Raw genomic sequence first — 6377 nt, forward strand, 5'->3', positions numbered from 1 at the left:
CTACGATCTCTGTTTACTTTTCCACAGAGATTCAGAGCGTGTTATGTTAATCTACAGCTGATACATGTTGCTGTTTGTCATACAGACATGATTACATGAAGAATAGAGAGGAGGAGATGAAATACATGGCTGATGTGCAGCTGATAAGCAAGGATCCCGGAAGTGCTGTAAATGCGGGAATTACAATGCCGCCGAGCGGACCAATCACAGGGCTTGCCTTCCGTGTCAATACTATGGGTAGTTACATTTTGTAGGAGGTGCGCGTCAGCTACCTGTGTAGGCCTCTGCGTAGGTACGGGAGCTATGAAGACCTCCGGAGTAGGCTACGCAATCTATTCGACGCAGAAGTATAAATCAGCCTTAAAGGTGACATATCATGCAAAATTGACTTTTTAATGGTTCTCTACCTGAAATATGTGTCCCTGGCATGTCTACAAACCCCCCGAGAATGAAAAAAATCCATTCTGCCCCTGTTTTGATTTCTCCACCTTTCTGTAAATGTGTGTGAAACGAGCCGTTTCAGACTTCCGTGTTTTTGTTACGTAACAACAATATCCGGTCTGTCACGGAGTCAGAGCTCGGAGCTTGTTCAGCCCATAGCCTGTATAAACTAATACTGAATCCCCTCCTCCGTTTTTCATTACCTGCACAAATGTGTGCTAACAAGGAGCTTAGGAGGGAGGCATGCTAGTTGTAGGCTGTCTTAATAAACACAAAGGTCGGTTTTACTCCCCACGTCTGCAGATTTGAAGATCTAGTGGATGATTTTTATTTATCATGGATAAGTGCTAGCGCTAGTTAGCATAGCCACATAGCTACATGTCGTAGCTGTAGCTGTGTACCAAGACACACGTCTACATACCGACAAATAAAACAACAAGAAACACAGAATCTGTGACCAATCCTTCAGAAAAGGTCCCGCTGCCTTTCTTGCAGAGGTCGGTTTTACTCCACACGTCTGCAGATTTGAAGATCTAGTGGATGATTTTTATTTATCATGGATAAGTGCTAGCGCTAGTTAGCATAGCCACATAGCTATATGTTCATAGCTGTAGCTGTGTACCAAGACACACGTCGACATACTGACAAATAAAACAACAAGAAACACTAAATCTGTGACCAATCCTTCAGAAAGGTCCCGCTGCCTTTCTGGTAGAGGTCGGTTTTACTCCCCACGTCTGCAGATTTGAAGATCTAGTGGATGATTTTTATTTATTATGGATAAGTGCTAGCGCTAGTTAGCATAGCCACATAGCTACATGTTCGTAGCTGTGTACCAAGACACACGTCGACATACTGATAAATAAAACAACAAGAAACACTAAATCTGTGACCAATCCTTCAGACCAATCCTGCTGCAGGCGCCTCTCCGTCAGGATCAGATTCTGGATCAGATTCAGAGGGTTGAAGTAACGTGATCTCTGAGCAGCCGTGTATATTCAGCCAACATGTAAACATTAGATCAACGTGCTGGAGAGCCGAGGCCACATCCACTTCCTGAGGGGGCGTGGTCAGAGAGAAAACAGAGTGTTCTGAAGAGGACTAAAGAAGAGGGCTTTTCAGGCATGCCAAAATGTGATTTCAAAGTGTTTTTTTTGAGCATAAACTTTAAAGACATGTTTTGGGGACCTCTTAGACCAATATATGTTGATGAAAAAAGCGTGATATGTCACCTATAAGAAGTACACCTATCTGTCTCTCAGTGGCGTGGTGTGGGGAACATTTTCTGAGAACTTTGAGGCCTCAGTTGAAACTATAGTTTACAAAAAAAACCAAAAAAAAGTCAAATACAGGGTACGACCAAGGTTAGAATAAAGGTGGCTATGATAAACTGAAATGCTTGTTTCAAACTGAATTAATCAATGCTAAAGAACCATACCTGCAAATCAAGTGGAGCGGCTCAGTTGAACCCTCTCAATCTGTTGCATGTGTATCAGGTACGTGCTGGGTTTAGCTAAAACACTTATGGATCATTCTGCAGCTGTGACGTCAACATTACTAATAAAGCTCTGCCTTCATTGTCAAAGTTGTGACTTATGATGTTTATGAATGTCATCGAGTGCAGGGGCCCACAGAGCGTAAGTGGACCAGTCGCAGTATGTTCTGCATTGAGAAACATGGGTCAGAGAGGTTGACTGTGGGGGGCTTCACGAGCTTGAAATTCTTTCCATTCATACAGGTGAGCACAACAACAAACACTGATTGTTGGAACATCCACTCTAAATGAGAGCGTCAACAAACACTGCCCACAGCTGTGTTGCATATGTGTTTGTGCAGCGTGCAAAGCCTTTGTAAGCTCTGTGCTAGCTTCAGTGTGATGTTTGACAGCTGTAGCTGCTGTGGAATTGATGCTGTCTCCATGTCAACACAGTTTTTTTCTGGTAAGTGATGCTTTTATTCTATTTTTTTTTTGTCTCATAAACTGTAGTAAAGCTCTCCTGAGGAAATTAATTGTGTACTGTATATTGGATAATAAGGTGAATGCTCTGGATTTATTGTTGGTTCATTCATAAAAGCTAAGTTAAAGGAGTTAGCATCCAGGGATAGTGTTGAGTTTCACTTGTGCACATTTACATGTAAATGCTTTTTTTATTCAATCTTCCAAAGTTTAATTTCAGGACCGGTGAGGAGTTTGTAGCTGTTTATAACAGGCTGAAATTAATAGTGATGCATTTTTATGAGCTACAAAAGCAGGAAGAAAACTGTTGATTTATATAATCTGTATTATTTTAATGTCAGTCCTCTCAGCCAACTGGTTGTCAGAAAAGGCAGTTAACTGCAGCCTAACCTGGTGCTGCAAATTGCATTTACATAGCAACAATCCATTCTTAAAAAATAATATTATAAGCAATTTGAGATTGTGTGTCAAGCTGTGTAAAAACAAAATAAACAGTTAAGAAAAATACAAAAAATTAATTGTGACTAATAGGACTGTTAAAAGAAAGCAGGACAAGATGTTTTGTCATCACTCATGCATGACCAGCAAAATGATAAGGCATACCACTTTGTCCAGAAGGTTGCACAAGGTCCACAGTTGCTTTATAGTTTGTGTTTTCTAACTTTCTTTAAATCAAAACCTTGTCCTTCTTGCAAACAGAGAAGCAGCTTCCACACCTTCAACCTGCAAAGGTCAGGAGTGACTCAGGACTGACAGATTCAACAGATTGTCATAAACAGTATTTATTTAACATGACTGAACATTTAAAGACAAATGATTATCATCTTCATAGTACTAATTGTTACATGTTGAATCTGTGTGTAGAGACTTCCTACAGATACTGAGAAACTTTCAGAACCTCTCTCAAACATTCCTTTAATCAGGTGAATTCCTAATTTATTATTTTTTAAATTTCTTTTTACTTTATTGTGTCAATAATACACATATATGTGATACATTTCTTACAGGTTCAAACCTTTTTAAAACAACATTTTGTTTGAAATTTTGTGACCGTCCACTGATACAAAATCAGAAAATTCATTTTTTTTTTGAAAGAAAAGAAGGGTATAAAATAATAATAATAATCAAAACTGAGTTAAAAAAAATGCATAATTAAATTCATAAATAACAACAACAACAAAAAGACAGGCTTCTCTATTTTCATATACTTATAGAGCCACATAACATTACATTTATTCCTATCCTGTCCTTGCTTTGAAAGAAACACATCTTTTTTCAAACAGCTTTTCATTTTTATTTATTCTATAAGTTACTTTTTCCATCAAGTAAAAATTCTCTACTGTTTCTAACCACTTGAATACCAGTCCCTCCAGGATTTCGCAGGATTTTTTTGTGATTGTTGCGGCCCAAAAAGCCTGAATTTGCGACAGCGTTTTGAAAAAATTGCGGTGAAAGTTGCGATTATTTTTTTTGCTTTTTTCCACCAATAACATCTCAGGGGCAAGTAAATACGCTAAATTACAGTTGTTTTTAGAAAACATTCTTGATGTGGCCACTGTGACTGTGTTTTGATTCTCTTGATTCACAGAAAAATGCCATGAAAGGACTGTATTACACATTTACGACGGTCCCTGAATGCACCTCGCAGCGACTGATGCACAGTCAGTTCACGGCACTCTGAAATTAATCTGCATCTTTGATGACGAGGAGTTGATCCAAACTTACTGAATGTGTCTGATGTATCACCAAACTGGATTAAATCAAGCTGTAGATGCAGAGCTTTTTACGGTAACCATGGCAACAACGTCAAACATCAAATAGTAAACAGACGTCCCCCGGTTGTGTCTTTGTCACTAACACACACCGGGGAGTAAAAATCATCAATGAAGATGAGACAGATGCATGGAGGTGAGGAGAGCTGGTTCATAAAGCACACCTGCAGCAGATAGAGACCAAGCGAACACTGAGCCCCTCAATCTATAAATAACAACGTTGTCATGGTCACTTGTCCTGCCTGCTATCCCCTCTTTTCACCCGTTCTCTGTGCGTGTTTTATTGTTGAAAAGTGCCGATCAAGGGAGGACTTGTTTATGTTCCAAGGAAGTCAAATTGATGACAAAACCGATGACGTACAGGGGCTGAGATTGAGGTAATTGGTCAAATTTGCGGGAAAGTTGCGCTGATTGTAAAAAATTGCAGGGCCACGAAAAAATTGCGCTGATTGGTTGAATTTGCGTTGATAGTTGCGATCTGTATTGCGAAATCGCAACTTCCTGGAGGGAGTGGTATACATTTGGAGATTCCTTTTTTTTTCATTTTTTGAGATGTTTGATTTGCTTGAATTCCTAATTTAGGTCACAGGAATCGTCAAATCATCCCCAGAACCAGCCTCCCGGGGTCACTAACTCATCAGTGGAACATTGTTTTTACAAAACTAGCCCCTCTTTTCAACCATCACAAGATAGAACGAGAACTACAACCAGATTTTCATCCACACCAGCCATCCTCTGAGCTTTATAACTTACAGTGTCTGCTTTCACAGACGGCTGTGGCTCATGTGCGTATTAATTACATAACGGATGAATGGAGAAAAAAAAGATTCCTCTATATCCCTTCAGGGGCTCTGTAAGTTTGAGCTGTAGCAGTGCTTGTTGCAGGTTTGATTACATTTAAGTCATAATTTCTGAATCAAACTACAGGTGGCCTGTCGGACCTGCCAAGGTCTGGTTATAACTGCTGAGCTACATTAGCGGGCAGGGTTAGAGATCTTTATCCAAAAACTCCCAATCCATGTCTGTAATGTGTACATATTTGCAAAGGAAATGACAAGCTTGCATTCAAATCTGTCTCCCTAAATGTCTCTCCTTTTAAAGAACGAGATAAGTTGTTGATGAAGATGATTATGCTGAAACCGTGTCTTTTGCAGGTGAAATATAAGTAACAGAAAAGAATAGAAAAGACGACACTAAAAGGAAGAAGCATCAAGAAGCATCTGTGAGACAATGCAGATCTTTTTATGTCTACAAAGCTGATGTCTGAACCCTTGATTTCCTTTCTTTTGTTGTTGCAGCAAAGATCAAAATAGTTTCTTGACACTTGGTTGGCACTGCTTATCCCTCCGCTGCCTCTTCTTTCCCCCCTCCTGCTCTCAGATGGAGTGTAGCGGCTTTCTAATAAGCCCCATAAAGACCGTGGTTTCGCTCGTGTAGTGTCATGAGGGAGCGGGGAGCATTTCATGCTTGGTGGCTTTGGTGGGAATAAACAGGTTAGTGGAGTGCATGTTTGAATTGTTTTCCCCACAGAGGGCTGCTGGGAGATATGAGGAGTGTCTTTTCAGCTCTAAAACCATATCGTTTGTGTGAGTGGGTGATTATGATTGCTATCGTAATACACTTGTTCGGACAACTTTAAATTATAGACGTGACAAAGGTGTATAAGTCAAGATGTTTAATGTCGAGGTACAACTATCTGATCAGCTTAAATTATAATTAGAGATATAATGGAGAACGTCAAACACTCCAATGAAGACGTTTTAGATTCACCTACTTACTGAAGAGTCAACATGTTTAACCATGGGTCCTCTGGATGATCTCTTCACACAGAAAGTGACAATTTAAAGAATATAAAACCATATTCTCCAATACAAATTGGAAGTATGAAGCCTGGAGTGCTACCAAAGTACAGTTTATCTTCCAGACTTCAGATAAGCAAAATATATATTTTTAAACTGGTCCAAGTCTGGAAAGATTCTGGGAAATGTTTTTGTGTTCATTGAACTTTCAAATCATTTTTTATTTGAAAACACTGAGGAGAATATCTCAACATGTTTGAAAGCCTTGACGGTTATTTAAAGGAATTTTGAGGCAGTTTTTTTAATAACGGTCATCTAAAAATGGTAACTCTTGTTTTTTACTAGAATCATTGTTGAGGTACTTGAGTCAAGTCGACTCAAGTTCTGGTTTTCAGGAGGAATGGCTAA

Source organism: Notolabrus celidotus, chromosome 23 (genome assembly GCF_009762535.1).
Source record: "Notolabrus celidotus isolate fNotCel1 chromosome 23, fNotCel1.pri, whole genome shotgun sequence".
NCBI lineage: Eukaryota > Metazoa > Chordata > Actinopteri > Labriformes > Labridae > Notolabrus > Notolabrus celidotus.